This window comes from Globicephala melas, chromosome 8, assembly GCF_963455315.2.
Source record: "Globicephala melas chromosome 8, mGloMel1.2, whole genome shotgun sequence".
Taxonomy (NCBI): Eukaryota; Metazoa; Chordata; class Mammalia; order Artiodactyla; family Delphinidae; genus Globicephala; species Globicephala melas.
Window position 1 is genome coordinate 11,803,249 of NC_083321.1, and position 6,500 is coordinate 11,809,748.

A 6,500-nucleotide genomic window follows, 5' to 3' on the forward strand; every position below is an offset into this window, starting at 1 on the left:
CTCTTGATAAATATAGATTGTTTCCAAAGTTTTGCTCTCATAAGTAAACCTCTATTTATATTATTTCACACATTGATAAATATATCATCTATAGGCAAAAATCCTAGAAATAGAACTGATGGATTAAAGAAATGTACATTTATGATTTTTTTTTTTTTTTTTTTTTTTTTTTTGCGGTACGCGGGCCTCTCACTGTTGTGGCCCCTCCCGTTGCGGAGCACAGGCTCCGGACGCGCAGGCTCAGCGGCCATGGCTCACGGACCCAGCCGTTCCGCGGCATGTGGAATCCTCCCGGACCGGGGCACGAACCCGTGTCCTCTGCACCGGCAGGTGGACTCTCAACCACTGCGCCACCAGGGAAGCCCACATTTATGATTTTGATAGTTACTGACAATTTTCTCATCAGAGAGATTGTACAAATTTACATTTCAACTAGCAATATATGAGAGTGCCTGTTTTTCCAGACTCTCCCAAAGATGTGTATTATCCATCTTTTTTATTTTTCATGGTAACTTAGTATTGTACATATGTATTTCTCCTATTGTGAGCATAGTTGCTGGTCTTTCCACATGTTTAAGAATAATTTCTACATGATTTTCATTGAATTATCTTTTCATATCTTTCATCTGTTTTCTACTAGAGTTGTTTTTATTTTTCTTTATTTGTGGGTGCTCTTTATATATTAGGGGAATTAATACTTTGTTTGGAATACATTGCAAATGAGTTTCCTAGTTTGGCGCTTATAGCTCTCATTTTTAAAATGTTGCATTATAGTTAAAAACTGGCACAAACCACACAAACAATACCTGCAAAATCGACCTTGTTTCTGAGCCTCCAGTTACCACTTCCATTTGCTAATCCTAAGAAAATGAATGGGAAAACCAAGGTATGGAGGCAGTAAATTGCATTGACCAGAGTCATGTGGCCATGAGCATGGAACTCACCATATTCTGGTCTGGACCAGGGAATGCTTCCTAAATACCAGTTGTCCCTGATGGCAAACCAACAGTGAAGTGTGACCCCTTTGCTCCCATCAAAAGGTTCAATTCAGAAAATGTCAGGGACTGAGGCTGAGGCTGAGACAATTAGAGGAAACCTGCAAAGAACTCACTAGACCATGCATAAGGATATCTGGGTTCTGATCCATGACTTGGGTAAGCCATTTCCCCTGTCTGGGCCCCTGTTTTCTCATCCACACTGTGCAACGTTGCAGAGAGTGGAGTGGTTAGACAACCCTAGATAATCTCAAAACTCCTTTCCAGTTCTGGGTTTAAGGGGACCTGAGGCTAATTTGAAGGTCCTGGGGCAGCCACATTCTAGAGGTTGTTCCCTGTTAGGAAAGACAACTTACAAGTACACATCCCTTTGCAGGAATCAAATTCCTGAGTATAACCTAATGAAGCAGACAGGACAGAAATTTTCACCACCTTCTTTAACATGAGAAACTGAGGCCCAGGTAGACATAGTGGTTAAGAAGTGAGAAGTCAGCAGTCTGTGTTTAAGTTCCAGCTTAGAGACTGGACAGATATGTGACATTGGGCCAATAACCTAGCCTCAGTTTTCTTACCTATAAAATGGAGACAATTGGGAATTCCCTGGTGGTCCAGTGGTTAGGACTCCATACTTCCACTGCCAGGGGCCCGGGTTCGATCCCTTGTTGGGGAACTAAGATCCCACAAGCTGTACAGTGCAGCCAAAAAAAAAACGGAGACAATAAAAGAACTTATTTTATACAGTTAGAGTGAAAAGTAAGTGAGAATGATGGGACAGATCAATTATAATAACACATACCAAGCACTTAGCACAATGCCTGTGCTATGGATTGAATGTTTATGTTCCCCTAAAATTCATATGTTGGAGCCCTCACCCCACATGTGGCTGTATTTGGAGATGGAGCCTTTAAGGAAGTAATTAAGATTAAATGAGATCATAAGGGTGGGGCCCTGATTCAACAGGGTTAGTGTCTTTATAAGAAGACACACAAAACAGCTAATGTTCTGGGACTTCGCTGGTGGTGCAGTGGTTAAGAATCTGCTGCCAATGCAGGGGACGCGGGTTCGTGCCCCGTTACGGGAAGAACCCACATGCTGCGGAGCGGCTGGGCCCGTGAGCCATGACCGCTGAGGCTGCGCGTCCAGAGCCTGTGCTCCGCAACAGGAGAGGCCACAGCAGTGAGAGGCCCGCGTACTGCCAAAAAAAAAAAAAAAAAAAAAAAAAGATGAAGCGACTGACCACCTGAGCTGAGATGAAAGGAGTACAGGACCTGCACACACCCTAGTCTTGTGAGCAACCCCGCCCTTGGACTATTGCTATAAAGCTCCTCAGTAAATCCTCCCAGGTGGACACACACAATTTTGAGAGGCACAAGCCTGCTGGGTCCCCCTTTGCCTGGCAAAGCAATAAAGCTGTTCTTTTCTACTTCACCCAAAACTCTGGCTCTGAGATTTGATTCGGCACCGGTACACAGAGGCTGAGCTTTCGGCCTCACTAGCAAGTGCGTGAGTGGCTGAGCCAGGCTGAGGAAGCGGGTTCCTAGACTCAGCAGGCCATCTTCCTGCTCTTGGGGCAAGAACCGCCCCCCCCCCCAGCTCCCCTCCTGGGCCTCCTTGTCTCCATGGCTACCTCTGCTGACGCCCTCCACCTCACCCGCAAGGGCAGGGCTCGCCTTCACGGGGGTGCAGCCTATCAAGAGAGGTTTGTATGTGTGCGTGTCTGTGCGTGTGTATGAGATTTACCCAGGAGAAGGAGATGTGTGAGGGGGACAGGAAGAGGGAGTCCTTCCTCAGTCAAAAGAAGCAGGAAATTCCTTTCTGCCTTTGGTTCCTTGAGAACTTCTCTGGGCTGGATGGAGACAAGGGAGGGCTAGGGTGATTCTGAGATTAACCCTCCCTGTCCCAGACAGAAAGGAGCCCAGGGAGAAGGCCTGGAGGACAACAACTGCTCCTTTCTAACCCAATCTTCCCCTCAAAGACGCTCTGAAGGGTCCTGGCCCCTTCTGAACAACTTGAACCTTTGGCCCAGAACTCTGCTTTATAAACAGGTAAAGTGCTTTGGTACCTACAAGGTGCCCCTCATGTATACAATCTCATTTTGTTCTTTTTTTTTTTTTGGCCACACCTCTTGGCTTACAGGATCTTAGTTCCCTGGCCAGGGATCCCTCAGCAGTGAAAACGCCAAGTCCTAACCACTGCCCCGCCAGGGAATTCCCTAATCTCATTTTATTCTTACAATAAACAGACAATAAGTCAAACCTAGAGTTTGTTGGGGGTATATCTTCTTTATTAAAAAAAATTTTATTGAGGGCTTCCCTGGTGGCGCAGTGGTTGAGAGTCCGCCTGCCGATGCAGGGGACGTGGGTTCGTGCCCTGGTCCGGGAAGATCGCACATGCTGCGGGGCGGCTGGGTCCGTGAGCCATGGCCGCTGAGCCTGCGCGTCCGGAGCCTGTGCTCCGCAACGGGAGAGGCCACAACAGTGAGAGGCCCGCGTACCAAAAAATATATATATATATTGAGATATAATTGACATATTATACTAGTTTTAGCTATACAACATAATGGCTCACTGTTTGTATGTACTGGGAAATGGTCACCACAATCAGTAAGGCAAGTTACAAATTATTTTTCTTGCGATGAGAACTTTTACCTCGCCCCTGGCGAGCAATCTGTTCTCTGTATCTATGAGCTTGGTTGGTTGTTTGTTTGTTTGTTTAGATTCCATATATAAGTGACTTAGAGGCCTTTCTCCTCCAACTTTTGTTGTCTATACAGACATATGTACCTTCTACTCGATGGTAGAGACAAAGGGTTGGCCTCCCCCTTCCCTGCGTCCCGCAGAGAGCTCAACAGAGGGCCTTGCAGGAGCAGGCGCTTGGAAATTTTTGTGGACTAAATGAATAAATGCCGACTCGATCAGGGAGAAGTAAAAAGAGTTCTCCTACTCAGGAAGATAGTGTTGCCATTGCTCTAAGGGAGCAAACTCAGGCATCTCCGTTCCTCCAACCCAGCACATTCACTCCTGAGCGGGCACTGGACTTCATTTTAATACTGATTATTATTGTTATTACAATATTTTTACTGTTATAACTGTCACTTCTTGTCCAAATATAAGCACATTACTCCTCACATCCACTATTACTAGCCCCATTTTACAGATGAGGCACTGGAGACACAGAGAGGGGAAGTAATTTACCCAAGGTTATTCAGCCAACGATAGTGCAGCTGGGATTCCATCCTGATTATTTATATCTTGAGCTTGAAACTCAGCGGGACCCAGTGGGGCTCCCAGGCACAGAGGTCTTTTTGTCTCCCATTTCTTGTACTCAAGACTCCAGCCTCCATGACCTTTCCTGAGTTCCAAAGGGCAGATTCTAACACTTGCTAATCAAGGGAGGAGCAGCCAAGCAACCACCTGAGGCGAGATTAAAGGGAGCAGAGGACTTCCCTGGTGGCGCTGTGGTTGAGAATCCACCTGCCAATGCAGGGGACACGGGTTCAAGCCCTGGCCCAGGAAGATCCCACATGCCGCGGAGCAACTAAGCCCGTGTGCCACAGCTACCGAGCCTGCGCTCTAGAGCCCGCGAGCCACAACTACTGAGCCCACGAGCCACAACTGCTGAAGCCCGTGTGCCTAGAGCCCTTGCTCTGCAACAAGAGAAGCCACTGCAATGATAAGCCTGCTCGCCACAACCAGATAAAGCTCGCGCAGCAACGAAGACCCATTGCAGCCATAAATAAATAAACAAATAATTTAAAAAGAAAAAAGATTAAAGGGAGCAGACAAGCTCATCAGGATTAGGAGACTGCCCACCTGAGCTGAGATTAAGGGAGTGCACATCCTGCACACACCCCAGCCTTGTCAGAGACCCCGCCCTTGAACTATTGCTATAAATCCCCGCATCAAATCCTCCCAGGTTGGGACACACAGTTTTGACAGGCATGAGCCTGCTGTGTTCCCCTTTGCCTGGCAAAGCAATAAAGCTCTTCTTTTTAACTTCACCCAAAACTCTGTCTCTGAGGTTCGATTAGGCACCGGTGTACAAAGGCTGAGATTTCAGCATCAGACTTACAGTTTTCAAAGTTCCTCCGGGGCTGTGAGCTTAGCCTCGCAGTGGTCCTGGGAAGCAGGTGGAAGTTTCCACAGCTCACCAAAGGCCATGCTGCACTGGGGGGCAGATATGGAACTAGAATCCAGGTCTAATAGGGCTCATTCTGACACACAAAGGTCTGCCTTGTGTGAGAATGTGAAGGCCACACCTGTGGGCCTCCCAGCTGGGTGAGGGTTTGAGATCCACCCCAGGATGGGGAGGCTGGGCTAAGTCCATGATCCTGAATTCACTTTGGGGCCTCGGGGCTTCTGTGAGAGAAAGGAAGGCGAACCACAGAGTGGAGGACAGACTTTGCTCCACATTACGGAACCACTTTGAGTTTCCAGATTCACAGCCAGGCACCTTTGCTCATGTTCCCTCTTCTTGGAACACTCTCATCCCACGTTCTATTCTAGCTATAACTCATCGGGCTTGCAGTTCACCTGGATCTTTATCTCTTCTAGGAAACCTCTGCCCCTCTCTGAGGCTGGAACCAGTGACCCTCCTCCCGGCTCCCACAGCATCAGTTGATTGCCTATAGCTTAATGCTGACCACTTTGCATTAGAAATGCAGGAGCTGCATTCTTTCTCTCTGTCCCAATAGCCAGAGAGCTTCTCAAGTGCAGGGACCCCACTTTCTCATTGTGGTCAGTGCCTGGCACTCTGTAGTAAATGCTTAGTAACTAGATGAATGACTGGAGGTGGGTTCAAACGCCTTAGTTCTTTCATTGCTACCTATGTTAAGGGATTGTGGACAGTGTCCTATTCATTTTTGGCATATAGAAGATGCCCAGTTTGGGACTTCCCTGGTGGTCCAGTGGTTAGGACTTGGTGCTTTCACTGCTGTGGGCCCGGGGTTTGATCCCTGGTCGGGGAACTAAGATCCCACAAGCCGCTGTGGGGTCTAAAGAAGCAGAAGAAGCAGCAGCAGCAGCCGAAACCCAGTTAAAGTTTCCTGAATTGGGGCTTCCCTGGTGGCGCAGTGGTTGAGAGTCCGCCTGCCGATGCAGGGGACACGGGTTCGTGCCCCGGTCTGGGAAGATCCCACATGCCGCGGAGCGGCTGGGCCCGTGAGCCATGGCCGCTGAGCCTGCGCGTCCGGAGCCTGTGCTCCACAACAGGAGAGGCCACAACACTGAGAGGCCCGCGAACCGCCCCCCCCAAAGAAAAAGTTTCCTGAATTGAATTAAACAGAATTAATCATCCTGCAAATACAGTACATCCCACATCTGAGCAGAGAAGTTGCTTGGTTCCAACACACTTAGATAAAAAGTAAGTGAGGGGACTTCCCTGGTGGCACAGTGGTTAAGAAGCCGCCTGCCAATGTCAGGGACACGGTTTCGAGTCCTGGTCCGGGAAGATCCCACATGCCGCAGAGCAACTAAGCCCGTGAGCCACAACTACTGAGCCTGCGCT